Source organism: Eschrichtius robustus, chromosome 9 (genome assembly GCF_028021215.1).
Source record: "Eschrichtius robustus isolate mEscRob2 chromosome 9, mEscRob2.pri, whole genome shotgun sequence".
Taxonomy (NCBI): domain Eukaryota; kingdom Metazoa; phylum Chordata; class Mammalia; order Artiodactyla; family Eschrichtiidae; genus Eschrichtius; species Eschrichtius robustus.
The window spans coordinates 1235271-1256175 of NC_090832.1; positions in this window are offsets into that span (position 1 = coordinate 1235271).

Genomic DNA, 20905 nt, shown 5'->3' on the forward strand with positions numbered 1-20905 from the left:
TAAATGATTTTCTTTTTAAATCTGTTTATCTAGTGAATTACACTGATTTTCAAATACGAAACCAAAGTTGTATTCCTAGGATAAAGCCCACTGGATCACAATATATTATTCATGTTTTTATTGTTGGATTCATTTTGCTAACCTATTCCTAACATTTTTGTTTCTATATTTATAAGAGATACTGTTCTACAAGTTATTTTGAAAAGCATTTGACTGTTTTGGTATCAGGATAATACTAGACTCATAGAAATATTGAGAATGACATCCTCCTCTTCAACTTTCTGGAAAAGTATTGTTAAATTTCGAGTTTCTATTTCTTAAATGTTTGGTGGAATTCACCAGTGAAGTCATCTGGCACTGGAGTTTGCATTGTAACTATAAATTAAATTATTTTCATTGATACAAAGCTGTTTAGATTATCTAATGATCTTGAGTAAGCTTTTGTAATTTTGTAGTTTGTGTCTTTCAAGGCATTAATACATTAATACAAAAATTGTTAAATCTGTTGGCATAATTTTTTTTTATCATAGTCTTGTATTATCCTTTTAATGTTTAGAGGTTCTGTAATGATGTTCCCTCTCTCAGTCCTGACATTGGCCATCTGTGTCATTCCTATTGTTTTTCCACTGACAGTTTTTTAGTTCTGCTCTTATCATTTCCTTTTCACTGCTTATTTTATGTTTAATTTGCTTTTCTATTTCTGGTTTATTTTTAAGATGTTGATGATTTCTAATTTAATTCCATTGTGGTTATGGAGCAAAAGTCCAAAGATATGAATTATTTTGAATGTACTGAAACATTACTGGCCAGATACATCTATTTCAGGCATTGACCAGAATTTGTATTCTAATGTTTCAGGCAAAGTGATCTAAATATTAATTATATCAACTTGTTTAAACTGTTGTTTGTCTTCTGTAATATATCTTGCAGTACAAGACTGTTGCTGATTGATATCTTCAGCTTTGTTAAGTCTAAAAATGTCTTTATTTCAGCCTTGTTTTTGAAATATATATTTTGTTGGATATAGTCTCTTAGGTGGACAGTTTATTTTTAATTTCAGGACCTTAAAGATCCTGAATTTAGTAGTATTTTGATAACATAATAGCCGCTTAGCGTCCATGGCTACATTAAATTTTCAACATTTATACTGTTACTCTCATACAAAATTTATTTCAGTGATAATATGAGATAGAGCTCTAATATTATTGTCATTCCAAACCATCCATCTCTCACTGATTGGAGGTTTCACGTTTACTTATTATATGATTAATTGCTATACACACTTGCACCTGGTTCATTTGATTTTTCATCTCTATTAGACTAAACAGAAGGACGTTGGCAAAGGCAATGAGAGTCAATCAACAGAAAACTTTCTAAAATAAATATAGGAAAGGGCAAACAGCTGAGATGTATTTTTAAAATATACATATACAAATAGGTTCTTAATTCTGGTACCTAATGTTAGAGAAAGAGTTTAGGAACAAAGTTATATTCTTAAAAATTTCAGTGTATTAAAATTCAGGCTTTTAAAAGAAATGAGGAACCTATGTTATCGAATTAAGTCTTATGGACCCTGCTCAGGCCCTTCGGGAAAACAACGCTGAGATCAATGCAGCACAGAAGTTTTATTCTGTGGCCAAAGAGTGGAGAAGTGGGAACTTAGTTCACAGGTCAACTTCTCGCCCACATGGTGAGAGGGATCTGATTTTAAAGAGTAAAGACAAAGAGAGGAGGAGTGAGACTGATGATGGGGAGACACATGTGTTATTTTACTGAGGAAGGGGGGCTTTTCCAGGGAGGGGGACCACCCCCTTTCTAACCTTTTGTGGTCCCTAATGTCTGGTCGTGGCCACCAGTAGGTGTGTCATTTAATATGCTAATATAGTAAAATCAGCGCATACTGAGACTCAGGGTCTTTTGGAGGGCACATTCGTTGCCCTCTTGGTCCCAGATGGTTCCATCTGTTTTTGTTGGTGGTGGTGGTGGTTCTTTTTCATTTGTTTGTTTGTAGCTCCATGTCTTATCTCTGGACCCTTTAACTTGGACCCTTTAACTTAAAGGTTTATGCTAATTCCTGCTAAAGTTCGGCAGGTGTTGAGCAAGGACCTGGCACTGCTCTGGGAAGCAGTAAGGGCTTGGACTCGGTAAACTTTCCTCCATGAAACACGGGAAGTACTTGTTGCCCACCACAAACTTACTGATGCCTAAGAGAAAAGAGATTACAGAATTAGTCTTCCTCTTTTTATGTAAATTCCATAGATTTGGTCTAGTTGCACATGGGGATATAACCCTTAATTACAAAGCTCAGAGCTTTTTGTATAATGCTTGTCAAAATGATCAACTTTTTAGAAAATGCAGTATTTAACTTTTGAAAAGAGCAAATAAAATGCAAAGTCATTTTTCCACAACACAGAATGTCATATTAAAATGTCATGACTGGAACTCTAATTTGTGCTTATGTTATTTCATTACAGTTAACGTCACAGGAAACATCAGAAACAAGACTTACAAAGAAAGAGAACGCCAGGCAGCTGGACGAAGGGAGACAAATGGACAGAATGAGAGAGAGGCAGTCGTCCAAACTCTGGCAACGGAGTGATTATATTGAGACATAATATTAGGCAAAGTTTAAAATAGTTTGCAAATGAAGTCTGCAAGGGAATCATCAAGTTAGAGAATAAGTGCCTAGGAAAGAATGCAAATTTCATGGATATATAATTAATTCTAACAAATGATCTTTAGTTTAGTTAAAGTTTCAACCATGTCAGTAACGTCTCAAATAATTTATTTCAAGTATTATTTCCTCCAATGTGGATAGTATAAAGACACCTTGCAGAGCTCCATCTGATTATCCTCTCGATATTAGTATACCTTGCCCCCTCAAAAGAAGGTGAAGATCTTGCAACCAAGTGGGCAGTAGGTTGGAAAGAAAAGCCCAAACTTTCATATTTGAGTGGAATCGGATCCTGGTAAATCACAGCCCATGAGGGCAACTGAAGTGTTGCTCAGGCTTTGTGATATTGTGATTTATAATGCCAACTACAAATTGGCCCTTGCCATCTGCCTCTACAAGGATTAAATCATGAGCCGCTGCAGCTGCTGACCTTCAGCACCCCCTGAAAGGAGCTCAGGGTGAGAGCAGGGACGAGGCACTCTGTGCTCTGGGAAAAGCTGGCAGAACAGGCCTTCAGATAGTTGATATTTTCAGGAGAAGATTTTAGGAGCCCAATGCTTGCATCTCCTCGTATCTAGAAAAGCAGTAAAATCATGAGCGGTGACGTCTGCTCCTCGTGACCAGCAGCCGGCCTCTGCCACCACGTGTGCTTGATGCACGTGCCCCCCTTCTCTAAAATCGTACATAACACTAACCTTCCCCCGGCCTCTTTGGAGCAGTTCCTCCGAGCTATCTGAGATGCTGTCTCCCGGGCCATAGTCCGTGTTTTGCCCCAAATAAAACTTAACTCACAACTCTCACATTGTGCATTTTTTTTAGTCAACAATAAGAAGAAATATATATATTTGGTCTCCGTGCCTGTTCCTGACACAGAATTCTTAAACCCTTGGAATTTCCTGTGATGAGAGTTATAAAAGTGTCTTTTTATGTTAATGAGGTGACTTTTGGAAAGCTCCTGGGGATGGGGGCTGGTTGCCAGTAGAGAGGGGTGGAACTTTCAATCCCATCCCCCCAATCCTCACCCCAACCTCTGGGGAGGGCGGAGGGGCTAGAGGTTGAGTTCAGTCACTGATAGCTAATATTTGAATTAATCATGCTTGCCTAATAAAGTCTCCATAGAAGCCCAAAGGACAGAGTTTGGAGAGCTTCCCAGTTGGTGAACACAGGGAGATTGGGGGAGAGTGGAGCTTAGAGAGAGCATGGAATCTCCATGCCTTTCCCCGTACGTTGCTCTCTGCATGTCTTCCATCTGGCTGTTCCTGGGTCATATCCTTTTATATTAAAAAAAAAAAAGCAGTCATCTAGTAACCAAAATGTTGTTCTGAGTCCTATGAGCTGCTCTAACAAATTAATCGAACTGCAAAAGGCAGTTGTGTGTGCACCCTGAGCTCTTTGGAACATTTCCTCAGAGCTCTCTGAGAAGCTGTCTCCTGAACTACAGTCCTCAGGAAAGTCCCTGAATAAAACATAACTCTCAACTTTTAGGTTGTGCACATTTTTTCAGTCAATAGGAATAATGGTTGCTAGTTACTAAATGTTCACCACATGGAAGGTTCTTCCACATATGCCATCTCCTCAACTTTTCATAATAAACGTGACACAAATATTACTATTCCATCTTTCCTTTTGATTTTTAACTCAATATTACTGAGGTAGTTTTAAACAGTAAAATGTACCCATTTTAAGTATAGAGTTTGATGTATTTTGACAAATATATGTATATAAGTAAACTGCATAGCCATGAAGATAGAGGCATTTTCATCAACCTCAAAAACGCCCCATGTGCCTTTTCAGCCAATCCCCACTGCACACCCTTGGTCCCAAGAAACCATGGGCACCATTTCTATCACCAGAGATTAGAACTGCCCTTCCTGGAGTTTCACGTAAATAGAATCATATGGTGTGTACTCTTTTCTGTTTTGCTCTTTTGATCATCATTATGATTTGGAAATGTATCTATGTTATTCCGGTATCAATAGAAATTCTTTAAGAGTAGTAGCCCATCGTATGGATATACCACACCTCAACTGTTGATGGGCATTGCACTGTTTCCAGTTTTAGCTCTTATAAATAACATTTCTATGGACATTAGTATACAAATCTTTGTAGGGACACTGTTTTTGTTTCTGTTGGATAAAGATTTAGGAAAGTAATTGCTGGATCATATATTAAGTGTATTTTTAACTTTAAAGGAAACTATCACGCTGATTTCCAAAGAAGTGACACTAATTTACATTCCTACCAGGAACAAAAGAGAATTCTAGTTCCTTATTTTAACCCACCAACACTTAGTATTGTCAGTCTTTTTAATATTAACCATTATATATTGATAATTGATAATTGACATAAGGTGGTATCTCATTGTGCTTTTATATTTGCATTTTCCTGGTAAGTAATAATGTTGAGTATTATTTCACATGCTTATTTCCTATTCATATATCTTCTCATGTAAAGTGTTTGTTTGAATTTCTCCCTTCTTTCTGTTGGTTTGTCTTCTTATTCTTTCACTGTGTGATTTCTTTGTCTATTTTGGACATAAGTCGTTCCTATTGATGTGGTGTAAGACAGAGCCAAAATAGTTTAAAGTAAGGAGAAAGCAGCTTAAATTTTGTTTTAAAAGAGGAAAAGAGCATTAATATTATTTCAGAATAGACAATAGAAACAATGACGCAATATACTTCCAAGTCACTATGTGGTTATCTGAGACAGTGGTATAATGGGGAGAAACATTGGACCAGGAAACCAAGACTCTAGAATCTACATTCAAGAGAAAGCAATGACCTGTGGCAGCAAGGGTTTGGGAGGAGGTGGGGAAGAATTGGACACAGAGTAACCTGGAGTGGAATCCATGCCACCGATTTTTGCTTGGGCAGATAACTTTTCTGCATCTCAATGTCTTCCTTTATAAGATTGGAAGAGTGTCTTTTGGGGTTAGTATAAGAAATAATTTATGCAGAACATTGAGCACTTAGTGGGTCTTTAATAAATGACAGCCATGTCTAGCCTGATTGTGCCATTAAATGATCTGTAGAGACTGAACAAATTTCGGATCAAGGCCCTTAGCCCTCTGAGATTTCACCATTCTACAGCTGGGATTTATTGAGATGCAAAAAGAATAGGGTAATAACTGATGTTTAGTTACATGAGCTAAAATTTTCCTGAGGCAGCTGACTTAATACAAGAAAATAACTTGAGGAAACTCAAAATACAGTTTTATTCACCATATTCTTGAATGTCTCAAATACTTAAGTAACATATTTGTGCATTCATCTAATATTTGATACATGCAAAAAGAACAAATCAAATTATGTTTTTCACTACAAAAATAAATTAAAAAACAGACCTAAAATATGTTCCATCTAGAAATGTCCATCTTGTTGCCTTTAAGCTTATTTTCTTCTTTTGTGATGCGTTTACAATCTTTGCTCTTTCTGATTTCTTACTGTTAATTTACTGATGGTTTTGAGGCATGTTTTTGTGCTTTGCACATGAATAACTATTAAACCAGCAAAGCAAAACGTAAACGACAGTTCTTCTTACAGGGAAATAATAAACCTTAAAACAAAGCAAAACCCAAAATAACTAGAAAAAAACCCATTTAAAGTGTCGTCTTAAACATTTTACTAATCAAAAGATGAAGTATATTTAAGTAAGACAAAAGATTAATAATTTGATATTAGCATTTGAATTCACACATGTCTTTGTTATTTCAGGTCAATTACATTCTGAAATGTGATATGGAAAAGTCTTTGAAACAGAAGATCCCACACCTCTACCCAAAACCCCAAAGGATCTTAGTCGTGATTCTTAAGTAAAACAGCCATTTTGATCTCTCATAGAGTTAACTTTAACTTTTTTCTTTTCTTCTCCCAGCCTTCGGGGACCTCAGATTAACATTATTATTTTTAAGAGGATGATATTGCTTAGAAAGTCATACAGGCTTTACTTAATCAAATTACTAAATGCTGCTCTGCTGATTGGAAGGTGGGAAGGCCAGGACTGGAAAGTCAATCTTACCCTTTAAAAATATTTAAACTATCTTTTAAAGGGTAAGATTTTTCTTTTTGTCCTTAAAGTATTCAAAGTGTAGTTGGGAAAGATAGTATAGAAATATGTGGGGAGTTATACAGCAGCAAGACCTTTCGATTTAAATCCAAGATGAGGTGTGATTAAGTGTCAAATATTACATGTACCAGGGTTCTGTAAAATATCTGAGACTAAAGAGGCAGCACGGGGAGAGGAGAAATTAAGCCAACCCAGGACTACCCTACACAATCCAATCGTATCATTCTAGTGCTGTATGAAGGCATGACAAAGTTTGGCCATTTCAATCCAAAATGGGAAAAATTCCAAAAATGTGTAAAGCATTAATCTGTAAGCCATACTTGATTCAAGGGTTTCCACAAAAACTGTCAATAATAGACACACAGGTATTTTCTACAACTTTTCAAACCTATGTAGAGCTAGTTTGAATGGATATCTCAGAAGAAGGCTCTGAGTTCTTGGTTTGCATCAAACTTAATAGTTCACATAGTTTAGATCATCTAATGTGTTTCATCTGTTTTTTGTTTCATAGGAAACAAAAAACATTTCACTGAGAAAAATGATTAGTACTGTTAGAGCTGAAAAGCATGTTTCACTAGGGCTTTCACTGTTCAAGCCACAAAATGTGGGTGTTTTTCCAGCTAAACCTAATCAATAGTGTGGTTTCCTTTCTTGGTTTTAATTGCTCTGGTTTTCATTAAGTCCTACAAGTTCTGTGTGTGGAAGCTTTCAGTACCGTTGGCTGAGCAACTCCACAGAGGCTCTATGGAATACTTTTAGCCTAATTCATCTAATAATAACCCAAAATGTCATTTAAAAAAGTAATCATTAGAATCAGCCATATGAAATGGTGTACTATTCGTTACATTAATATGCTTTTGTATGAGAGATAAAATATATATGTATATTAGAATTCTTTCAGACAAATCATGCATATCTTAATAACCTATTGCACCCAAATCTATAAAGAAATAATTCAATATTTGAAGTTTACAGCGTAATATAAAAGCAAAATTTAAATAATATAAAATTCTCAGAAGTTTTCCTATAATGCACTGAGTATTACTTTAAACATACCATGTTTGTTTTGTTTCTTTTCCTCTTGGCTGCTACTAATCTCTACATTAGAAATCACAAAATACCATTGAGAGAGACCGGCTCCTGGAATGCCTGAGTGAAGGCCTCAGTAAAGTTTCTTTTCCTCTAAAACAATAAAAATACTGGCAAAACGATTATAATAAACCACTTCAGAATTCTGACAATTAACCAGAATGATAGGATGAGCTGAAAATTGTCCATCCAAGAGAACTTTCTGAACCTTAGTAGAAAGTTTGGGTCAGCCACACTTTAACTTGGGGGCTATTTCCTTCCTACCTTCCTCCCCAGCTCATTGGGGCGGAAGCCAAAGCCAGCAGCTTTGCAGAGTATAGACATTTGACCAATTTTGAAATTCTATTAAAAATACCGTTCCTAGAGCACAGTCAATACTTTGTGTGAACTTGCAGCTCCCTGGGAAATCTCTGTTTTCAGATTGAGGTGGCTACTGGATTTGACTCAGAGATGAACTGTGGGTGGTGGTAGTAGATGACCGAACCCCAGGACATTATAAAAGCAATAGCGGACCGATGGCAATGTATCAGCTGCCCGAGCCTGTAATTTCTACTGGGGCGAACTGAGAGCTGGGAAGCAAGTTAAGGGAGATCCTGGAGAAGTAGGTGAACACAGAGGAGCTTCAAATGCTCCAGCACATCCCTGGTACCAGAAAGGCCGTGCCTGTCTGCAGGACTGTGTGTGCCCAGCAGAGACTTGGAAAGAAGGCAGGAGTCACTCACCTCTAGCTGACCTTGAGGCTCTGTTCAAGAAGGAAGTGAAAGCTAAGGCTGCCTCATAAGCCGCCTGACATTTGAAGGCCAACCTTCTCACCAGATGCTCCGAGACGTGCAGAATGGCATGTAAGGAAACTTCCGACCAATTGTTGGTTCACCGATAAATTATACTGACCGAGTAGGACTCCCTAGGAAGCCAAGTTTAAAAATAAAATTGGAAATTTAAAACAAAAAATCTGACAGAGAACTGAGCTGCCACATACTGTAGGGAATAGAGAATCTACAAAAGTGGCTGAAGAAAGTCACTAAGCAAATAAGCAGCAATAAGAAAAACAACGACAAAAATAAATGCCCACAAAAAACAGCAAAAGTAACAAATTTGGTGGGGGAAGCTTGTAGAGAAATCTGATACCAGAATTGTTGCAATTTATTATCTGAAATGTCCAGTTTTCAGTACAAAGTAACAAGACATGTAAAAACCAGGGAAGTATGCCACATACCCAGGGAAAAAAGCAGCCCACAGAAAGTGACCCTGAGACTAAAAAGGCAAAGACTTTATACCACTTATTATAAATATATTCAAGGAACTGACAAAACTAAGTCCAAAGAATTAAAGAAAAACATTATAATGATATCTCTCCAAGAAGAAAATATTAATGAATATGTAGAAACTGTAAGAGAGAATCAATAGAAATTATAAAATGAGCTAAAAAGTACAATAACTGAAATAAAAAATGACTAAAGGGTCTTAACAGATTTGAGTGGGTGGAAGAAATAATTAGAAAACGTAGATGAGTTAATAAAAAATTACCCAGCTTCAGGAGCAGAAAGAAAATAGAATGAAGAAAAATAAACAGAAACTCAGAGGCCTGTGGTACCAACTCATGCATCATGGAAATCCCAGAATGATCTTTTACAACTTAAAAAACTCAAATTTAAAAAAATGGGCAAATAATTTGAATAGACATTCCCCCAAAGAAAATATACAAATGGCCAATAAGCCATGAGGAAAATATGATCAAAACCACCATGAGATGTCCCTCCAGACCCACTAGGATGGCTAAAATAAAAGGGCAGACAATAACAAGTAGAGACAGGAAAGTGGAGAATCTGGGCCTCCCAACGCTGCCGATGGGAGTGTAAAGTGTCATAGCCTCTTGGGAGACAGTGGGGTAGCTCCTCTGAACGCCAGCCGTGAAGTTACTGTGTGAATAATCAATCCCACTCCTAAGTGTGTATCTAAGAGAACTGAACACGTGTGCTCTCACCAGAACTTGAGCGGGAATGTTCAGAGCAACATTCTTCATAGCAACCAAAAAGTGGAAGTAGCTTTGATGCTCATCAGCTGACGAATGGATGAATAAAATGAGATATATCCCAGCAATGGAATAGCGTTCATCAATAAAAAGAAGGTACTGACACTTGCTACGGCATGGATAAACCTTGAAAACATTTCGGTAAGTAAAAGAAGCCCGTCGCAACAGCCAACACGCGGTATGATTTTATTTTTGTGGAATATCCAGAAGAGACAAAGCCATAGGGACACAGATTACGGCCTCATGGGGTGGAGTGGGGCGAGGTGGGGAGTGGTGGGGATTTGCTGCTCATGGGTGCGGGGTTTCTGGGGTATTGGAAATGTTCTAGAATTAGATCGTGGTGAGGACCGAACAAGTCTGTGAATGAACTATAAAAATCATTGAACTGAACACTTGAAACGGATGATTTTTATGGTATGTAAAATATATCTCAATGAAGTTCTAAAACAACGTGAGAAAAGTATTTAGTCATTTCTCTGTTAAGTTACTCCAAATGACTGTGACATGTAACATGCTTTTGCTAAGACATTGAGCTATTGGAAAGAATAATGTAAAATAATCCAATAAACCAAGGGAAATATCTAAACATTAAACAAACCAAATACGATATTTTACTTGCCTCTAAATAATACAGTATGTAAGAGGTCAAAAAAAAAATCAGTTAAAAGTTAGTTTAGGTATGACCCATTAACACTAAAGTTGGGGATTTCTTTAGAGTTATTAACTAAATAAATCTTTGTAATATCTTCCAAATATCTCATGATAAAAAGGAGTATTATAAGAACTATTTATTTATTTATTTATTTTGCTAAACCTACCCTAAGGTTATCAACCAGTGAGACTTGGTTGATCAATCAATTCTAAAAATTGGGTTTAGAGCTAAAGTGCCTGTATCTGCACCTAGAGCTTGGATGGTGAACGAGGTACACACATCTGTCTCTAGCTTGGAGTCCAAGTTGCTTTTTCTGTTTCTAGTTTCCTATTATCGCTATAAACATCATCAATAAATCAGAAACCTCTGTCTCCTTCCTCAGTCTCATGCTGCCCTTCTGTCTGTCTACAGATCTTGTCTTTCTATTTCTACTGCAACTGCTTCCCTTCAACTCTTAGCTCGATGGTTTGGTAGCTCCTCCAGTGAATTTTTCACACTTTAACCAGAGTTATTTTCCTAAGACAGCGGTCTTAGTATGTTATTACCGGCTTTAATAATTTCGATGGCTCCCTGCATGCAATAAACTACATCAAAAAATCTACAGTCAACCCATAACAATAGGGGAGCCCACAGCTGCAGACTCCGATGCCTGTTTCTCTAGGGGTACCACCACCACGATCTTGGGAAAGTTACCTCACCTTTCTGAGTTTGCTTTCTTCTTTATGAGACTGGGATAATGACACCTAAGTAGAAGATTCAAATTAGATAATGCAGAGTATCTAACAGATTCTCAATAATTCTCTAAAATATTAATAGCATGAAGTGTAGGTTTCCCCACAGTGGAGTACTGACATTTCTTTTACACTGCAGGTTTCTGGTCCTCAAATTGGGGAAAGTGGGATTAATTGATTAGAGAATAGGACCAGCATTCAATAGTCATCTCTGTTTGCCTGGGAGGTTCATGGTTTAGGCCTGTTGTCCCAGAGTAATATTCCTTTTTCCATTCTCAAAAGTGCCCTAGTTTGGACCAAAAAAAAATTATATGGTTGCTTGGTAAAAACACGATTGTGATGGAGAGCCATCAGCAAGAATGTCAAAGGAAGCTCAGGTGAAAAGGCAGGGTTCACGGAGCTGCTTTATTTGAGGACCTGGCTATCTGACACCATCTGTTTCTCCTCTTCTGTGTGTATCACTTGAATTCGTGAATTCTTCCACAGTACATTGTCAAGGTCAAGGTCAAAAATAGCAGAGGAATTCCAAGCACCTGAGCGTGTGAATTAAAGGACAAGAGATGCTTTTACGGTTTGTTGTCCATTTGTATCAACAACATTATTATTTCAGTGTGCATCCATGCAGCTTAAAGCTACTTAAAATATTTTAAAAGTTACTGTTAAAATACCTGGAGGAAAAATTACTTTGTGATTGCCTATCATAAATTCTCTGAAGCTAGCCTCTTTTACCTCCTTGAAACTGTGGTTTCGTAGAATAAAGCTTTGTTAGAAATTCAGCTATCCCTTTAGAGCAGAACGGGCTGCTTGCTTTTTCCTCAGAATACCGCACATTTATTCCTTATCGATTGAAATAAAATTCTGCATTTTCTCCAATTATCAAAATCCCACCCCAGGAGAGATGCCAGTTCTTCCAGGAGCCCTTTGCTAAACCAAGCTGCCCCTTCTATGCTGTCGTATTTTGGGTCATTCTCTATCCTGCTCTTTTCACCACTCACTCATTCTTTCAAAAACATTTCTGAAGTTCTACTGTTCGGATACGTTTAGCGCTGTTACCATGTGTTATGCTACTCTGTTTTCTGGTCTGCTGACTGATTTATAGTAGATGAACCACGTATGTTGATTGAATACATTGACTGTGGCAGGGAGTTAAGAGAAAAGAAAGAAGCATGATCCTTGACCCCAAGAGGTTTATAATCTAATTGAGGAGTTAAGATCTAGATTCTAGGACACATTGTAAAAAGCCATAAGTACAAAGTGTGGAATAAAGGCCGCATGACTGGGGTGTCAAGAAGGGAAAGAGGTACTCAGGGGACACTTCACCGGAGGATGGGGGACGGAGAGAGGAAGCGGTCCAGCACCAGCCAGGTCTATCTACATGGATGCCTCCTGTCTGTGTTTGCAGTCTCCCACATCAAAAGTCTGAGCAGGGCTGGCATGATAAAACCCCCATCTTTAAGAGGCGTCTGGAAGTGTGTGTGTACAGGAGAGCTAGGAGAGGTAAGAGGCGGGCGGAATCACGAGGAATCTGTTAAAGAAGTCTCCTCCTTGAGGTGTCAGTTGATTGAAATGTGCTTTAGGTGACTTGTAAAAGCATAAATTTAAGCGAATGGATCTATACCTACATCATAAAGACATTAGTAAATGCCGTGCATTGAAAACATTTTAGAAATCAATGAATTTAATTAGCACCAAATCCAAAGACGAACTCATTAACTGTATGTTTATTGTTTTAAGTAATATTCATGAAAGGGTTTAGTTAGGGCAAAGTGGTAATAAAACATAGCCTAAGGAAATTAAAGTTGAAGTATATTTTACAGAAAGCTTTCAGAGTTAGTACAAAGACATGCACACACACAGAGGTTCTTAGAATCTACCTCTGTCTCTACCCATCTATCAAGTTGTCTATTATCTCTCTGTATATCTATCATCTGTGTATATGTATATGCAAAACATCATCAATCATATACATCCTAAGAACACTCGATGAACGATCACCCATTTGAGAGAGACCCTCAGCCCTCTGAACACCAGTTCAATTGCATTCATGTTAAGCTACCTGCAGTCACCTTTTCCAAAGGGCGAATGAGAACTCGGGTGTCAGGTACCAAGGGTGTCACCTGGTACCGATCAGGTACCTGTTGCCTTGGAGAAGCTCATTGGTTTACTGTCCTCTTCACCTGCACGAGGCCACTACATCAAGGCAAATCAAAGGATGATTTCTGGGATGTGCTTCAAAATAATCCAGTGGTTGGTGGGACAGGTGGCAGGGGTGCTGGAACAAATGGCCTCACGTCCATAATCATTACAACCACGTGCTGGGTCCTTGGGGTTCATCGTATTCCTGGGTTCCCTGGTCCGTGTGTTTGGAAGTTTTGAAAATAATCAGCTTAGATTAAGGGGGGAAGGGTGGAGGTGAGAAGGAAGGAGAGAAAGAGAGAGGGGAGCTGCCAGACTCCTGCACCAAAGTGGTAACTTACACACCTTCAGGGAAGGTTAGGGCAGCAGAGGAAAGTTTATGTCCTTGGTTTAATAATAAATTGAGTGTGTTTGTCACTGGGTACTGGAAAAGCCTACAGTAGTTTATGATCCAATGTCCTCCTCTGGAGAGGTACAACGGTTCCTCACAGGCCATATTTCAGGGTGTTTCCGCAAGGATGCCCTGATGTCTAAACTTTTCACTTAATAGAACATTCATAAGGATGTTCCTACAATGTTAGAATTTCTTTGTACACACCGGCTTTAATATTTACACTCTTCCATCATATGCCTATAGTATAATTTATATAATATTCTGCTAATTTAGGCATTTACTTTCTTTCAAAATTAGTTCAATGATAAATAATGTCGTAGTATACGTATGAGTGCATACACATGTTTTTCTTCATTTATTAGTATTTCATTTGGATAGCTTCCTAGAAGTGGAATTATTAGGTCAAAGAATATGACTATTTTAATGAAAATGGATACATATTGTCAAATTATTTTCCCAAAAGAGTATATTAAGTTTTGCACTAGAAAAATGGAGAAGTGCCTGTCTCACCATACGCACACCAGCCGTGAGGAATACAACTTTTCAATTATTTGCTAACTTCATAGGTAAAGACAGTATTAGATTACATTTTTCTGCACATTTTGCTATGAATTTTGTATTTTTTAGCCATTTTAAGTTGTTCGTGTCCTTTTCTGTGAATATTTTATTCATGTCATTTGTCACCTTTTAATGTAATTTTACTGTCTTTATTGGTTGTTATATGTTACTTATTTAGGTATTATTGAAAATTATTTCCAGTTATTATTTGATAACAAACTTAATTTGTTTCATAAAGTTTAAATATACAACGTTTTTGTTTATAAAATTAAATTGACCAATATTTCTCTTACTATTCCTTGAGTTTATTTTTGGGAGGTTCTTATGCATCTTGATTTAAGATTATTATTCTCCCACATATGTGTCCAGTTCTTAAAAGGTTTTCCTTGTGGTCTGGTTTTCAATTTATTTTGAAAAATGGCATTAAAAATAGTTAAAATTTATTTTTGTATAAATATCCATGTTTTTCTCAGCATGATTTCTTGAATAATCCTTTCCTGACTCTTCCAAGTGAAATATAATAATTCTTTTACATATGAAAATCATGTCTGTATATATGAAGTGCTATTCACTTTTTTGTGTTCCAAACGGTAATATGTCCCAAACTTATTATCGTAACTATCGTCACCGTTTTGGAATTCTGAGCAACTTGGAGTCACATTTAGACAAATCAATAGCATCATCACGAAGCCTTTGTCATTCTTTGATTGTCAGTGTAGCTACTTTGTGTGTCCGAGATCAAGTATTCTCTTTATAGTGTAAGGTGTTGTTTTGCACTAGTCAAATGACTGTGAGGCAGATGTTTTCTTCCCCACCCTCTTCCCCCATGTCTCAGAAATACGGATGAGGTCACTGCCCAGGACCAGGCAAACGGCAGACTTTCCAACACCATTTGTTCATCAGATATTTATCAAGTGCCCGTTTCACGAAGGCCGTATGGCAGACATAGAGGATCCAGCAGTGGACAAAACAGGCAAAAAGATCTATCTGTTCCACGGACCCGAAATGAATTAAGTAAAACGTGCACAGTGTCAGAGGGTGATAGGCAGAGTTGCAGCTGAGGTCCTGGCTCAGCACTGGTGAATGTGTGAATTTCTCCCGACTTAGTGATCAATGATGTCACGGTAACAGGTGAAATAAATAAACCTGATGTCTGTTGTGGGATAGTGTTTACGGAAGGAAACACAAGCGCTACAAATCAAGGTTGTTTTGTTTTGTTTTGTTTTGGGACAGGGAGAGCTGATTTACCAGCACAGCATCGGTGATAAATACTAAAGAGAATTTAAGCAGGGAAAGGGTGTAGGGCAGGCTGGGGATGGGGGCTGGCATCTCAGTGTTAAATATGGGGCTCAGGAGGATGGGTGCATTGCAGATGAGCCATTGGTATCAGGACCCACAAGGAGTGAGGGGATAGTCCGTGCAGGTGTCTGCGGGAAGAGGACCCAGTGCAGGAAGGACACCTGCCAAGGTGCTGGATAGGCGTGTCTGGTGTGTAAAAAGGGGGCGGCGTGTCTGGATCAGAGGGAACAAGGTCAGAGAATGAAGAGGGCCCTTGGGGGGTCTTCAATGACCTTGGGTTTCTGCCAGCACAAGGGTGGGAGCCAGTGGAACGTACTGCGGTTGTTAGCACCCAAGACAGCCCCTGGTGGTCCCAAGTCCTTGTATTTCTTCCCTTTTGCAGGTCCCGTCCTGTGGAATCAGGGCTGGCCTGGGCCGCCAAACTGGTGGTGTGTGGGTTGTCTCCACCTGGGTCTGCTGGACGCTCTCTGCAGGAAGCCGGCCACCACATCAGGAGGACGCTCGAGCAGCCTGTGCAGAGGTCCCCCTGAAGCGGAACCAGCTGGACTCTTTTTTTTGTTTCCAATTTTATATTGATTTTATTACTAGAATTTGGAAAGAAGCCTTGTGACTGTATTAAGCTAATGTTGTAATGGGTGAAATGAAAGAGACAATTAGAACCTTGGTAGCTGGACTCTTGAGTCACCCACCTCGAGGGGCATCTGCCACCCCAGACGACCCTGCCGATGACTGTGGCCCAGGACAGACCCTGAGCCTGCACCCCCGAGCAAGCTGCTTCCACGTTCCTTACCTGCAGAGAAGGAGAGACAGTGAACTACTACGATGGCTTTAAGCCATTACGTCTGGGCTATTTGATATGCAGCATCGCGTAGCTAACACAGACACTGCGCAAGGCCATCCTGGCCGAGTCACTTGTGGTTTTAGGGCGCCCGCGGGCGTCTGGGTGTGGAGGAACAGCAGTTCCAGCTGGAAATTTCATTGCTTTTTGTTTGTTTGTTTGTTTTCTCCTGAAAGAACCAAAGCTTTGGGGTTGGGCAGACCAAAGACTGAGCCCTTCTTGTCCTTGGGTTGGTTATTTAAGCAAAACTGAAGGCAGTAATACCTATCTTGTATGATTGTTTAGAGGGTTAAATTAGATAATGTATGTAAAGTTCCTAGCGCATAGTCGGTGCCCAATAAATGCAGGCTTTCCTTTCTCTCCAAGGAATTTTTTCTGTCTTGAAAATAATAGACTGAAGCAACTTGCCTAAAAACAATCTTTAGCATCAGAGCAGCTCGATTCTTCACTGGAACGTAAGGTTCTCGGGACCAAGGACTGGATCCCCTTTGTACACATATTCCCGACAGCCTCTCCACCCCCAGGACAGACAGTCCACGGTGCTGGCTTCACGATGCACACGTCCAGGGACTGGCGCTGAACGGCCCTTGTTAGGGGTCCACACCTGGGCACGTGCCCTCTTACCCCCAGGACCGACTCAGAGCATCACTAAAGCCTCCAGACTAACACCGGACAATCCAAGTTCAGGGAGCTTTCACTGCATTTGTTGAGCCAGAAACAACTGGGCAGGCCCACTGGAAATGCCATCCTTCCCGCAGATGGGAGGATGTCTGTTCACAGGATGGGGAGCAACTTCACAGCCCCCTTTGGGGCTTGGGGATGAAGCGTCTGAAAATCCACAGATTTGAAAGAGGCTTCTGAAGTATAATATTTACGGTTTCAGCCAGAAGCCGGATAGCGTAAGAAGCCAAAAAGTTCCGAGTTACCTGAGGCTCTGGCCACAATGCACCCTCTTGTGTGAGAAATCCCGCTGCTTCTCCTGGACCAGGCAGCGGGGGACAAGAAGGCCTTTGTCTGTTGCTCCCTTAAGAAGCCTGGACTCGGGTTTACGTGTGTGTGATATGCATTATTATGTGTAATGTTAATCATTATGAGATGGATATTGTATCAATTAAATAATCAATATGTTGTACTGGTATTAATATAACATTAATTAATATATTAGAGTGTTGTATACAGCCCATTAATAATTAATATAGTACATACTATATTTGTAGATCATATATTAATGTACTTTATAATTTTTATACTAGGCTAATTAATGTTATATTAATAGTTAATTGATAGAGCATTAATGTATCAAACACAATTTGGCTTCATCTTTTCCATTTGGCAGACCTCTTTATCTGGAACCATTGCACCTCTCAGCAACGTTCAACTCTCCTCCTTGACTAGATGAGAAATGGCCACACCTTGCCATTTTAAACAACAATTTCAATCGAAAATATTTATTTTATTGCCAGAGAAGTAAAAGTTTTGGTGTACATTTGCTACAAAAGACACGGCCTCCGTTGACCTGGCCCCAAGAAAGATCTATTTATAATGATAGGAAACCTTCTTCCTCATATATAAGAAGTATCAATTTTTGTAACATTCCTACAGTCACTTTGTAAAAAATAGCTTAATAAATAGAAAATGTAGTAAAAGACCAGTACTCACAGCTTAGTGGTAGTGAATTTTGGGTGAACCAAAGTCATCATTTTTGGAACGTGTGGTTTCAAATAAATTGAACGCAGGTGGTGAGCACGTAGACGTTGTCCTCACCTGCGCCTGGAGCCCCTCCTTTGTCCACACACACACAAGTGCCTCCCCTCAGATCTGCCTGGAAGTGCCAGGCTGTGCCTGGAAAGGGTCCTGGGCTTGTCTGCCAGGCTCTCACTCTCTGGACAGGGGGAGGTGGAAGCAAACGCCTTTGCCCTCAGCGGCTCAGTGCCCACTGCTGGCTGGCGAGGGCTGGTCCATCGAGGCCGGTCCGGATCGGAGGAGGAGGAGGTGGGCTTCGGAAAGGAGGCTCCAAGGAGAAAAATGGAATTAAAATGTTATTTGGTATGTCTGAGTCCTTGAGGAGAGACTGCTGAAGAATCTGTTGGAACATTTGGAAGGACTGATTATGAGAGAAGCAGAGAAAATAAGAAATGGAGAAACCATGTTTGCTTTACATGTTAGTATCATGTGGACACATGTGTGGCCCCATCGGATCCATTTTCAGTGGTACGCTTTGCAAAATACGTGCATCTCCTAACTGACACATCTAAAATAATCTGTTAAATTATACCAACACAGTTTAAACGTGATTACCCCCCCCCAGGATTCATCTCGTCTTCTCCTGTGCTTTTTGACCGCTTCTCTTTAATCCTGTTGACCACGTTGTGCATTTTTATATTCTCTGCCAACACTTTTTCTAGACGATAGAGATGGGGTTTATGTGTATAAACTAGTTGGCACCTAGCAAAGTGTCTCGCACTTAGTAAGTGCTCAATGCTTAACTTAAACTTGATAATTCTGTCTAGAGACCATGCTTGGAAATATTTACTTTCATGCTAGAGAGAGTGTTTATTCGTATCTGCTGTCCCTGTTCTCCGTGGAGGTGACTAGCCCTCTAAGGTCCAGGATGTCTCCCCAGAAGTGTGAAAGGGGGTTAGGGGAATCGCTTGGAGGAAGCACCCGCGGGGCACAGAGGGGCAGAGACACACTGGACTTTGGTTTGGAAACGCAGACCATTCCAGGAAATGCAAACGGTTAGCAGGAAGTCCTTGTTGCAACGGTGCTGGAATTAATTTCAGGAGAAGTTGCTGTGGAGGCACGTGAGTCATGAAATCTTAGAATCAGAGTAGAAAGTCTGTCTTTCAGGACACCCTTCTCTTACTTCCTGCCTTTTTCTCCCCATGTTCTCACCTCACCCTGCGATTATTCCATGCAGGCTCGTCTCCAGTGGCTGGCACAAAACAATACTTCATCAGAGGTTTACTGTTACAGATAAGCGTGTAATGTTTTTGGCAACATATCTGAATCGACCTTTCCTGAAAGTTCTAATTAATTTTATAAATAGAAAATTACTTATGAGTTTCTACTGAGATGCAGGGCAGAAATGCAGAGTTTGAATTCCAGAAATAAAAACAGAACCCCAAGAGTTGTCATGCAATGATGCCAGAAAAAAATGGATTTCCTTGGTCATAACCATATCATAAATCAAAAGACGCTATTACTCTTGTCTTGGGAAGTCTGGTACTAATAGCAGAGATTAAGAGTCTGTGAGTCTGGCCGTGACCGTGACACCTTCCTGCTTTCCCTACCCCCTTCAAGACACTGCTGTTTCCTGCCAGCGTCAGTCTGTGCTACCATCCTACACTCCATCTGTGGGATTAGATTCCTGATTTTGCTCAGCACGACAGAGGATTTGGAGCTGAAACCCGGGTGTATCATTTATACCAGTTGGCCTCCCTTTCTCATATTATTACAGAAAGCAAATGATTTCAATCTCAGCTTGTCCATAATTTCATAACTTGCTGACTCCTGGACGTAGATAAAGAATAAATACTGTTTTTCTTCTTTAAAAATGCAGGACAAAAAAATAAAGAGTTTTCTATTTCGATACACACATGAATCAAAGTCACTAGGAATTGGTACAGTTCATAAAACGTACTTCACTGTTTTTCTCTTCTCCAAGGAGAATTGGTATATAAACTGAAAACCTATCTTAAAATGTATCTACAAATAAAACTGAAGTGGAAAATTGAGTCATTTGGTCAATTATATATTCCAAAACAACTGCTGTGTCAGGGCAAGGCGAAGTATAGCTGGTGTTTGCACAATTATCTCAATTTGTCACGGAACAAGAGGACTCCCACCTTTCTGCCCTCTCCCCCCGCCCCTGGTTGAATGGATTTAATTCTTCTCCGAAAAGCCTGGCTTCACCCAGCAGGACGTGATGACCTTGGGGGAGCAGGATGAAATCGAGCCATTTGCGGCCCCTCCGAAGTTGGTGGCGCTGTCCCAGGGCCTGGGTTCTTGGCAGGTGGTGTTCATATTCTGGGCTTCCTGCCTCGTTTCTTAGTCTCTAAGTCTCCGCTCACACTAATATCTTGGATGACATTCCTCGTCCTTATAGCCTCCTTGTAACCATTACTCATATTCATCCCAGATATGACTCAACACACCCAGGTGTGGGTCCCCTCCTGATAAACCCATCACGATGTATTTCTCCCCTGTAACTTCTGTTTCCTGTAGCCCCACCTCCTCTCAGCTACCCAGTGAAATATCCTTTCTCAAAGCAAGAATTATTGAAGCAGCATAACAAGGAAATTGTCAAGTCTTGACATTTGAATTTCAAAAGCTGGATCCGTAAAGAAGGACTCAGAAGAAGAGGAAAAGTCAGAGCAGTTTTGTTTGTGCCTTGACTTGCTAAAGTTCCCAGAGAATGGGAGAAAAGGAGGGAAA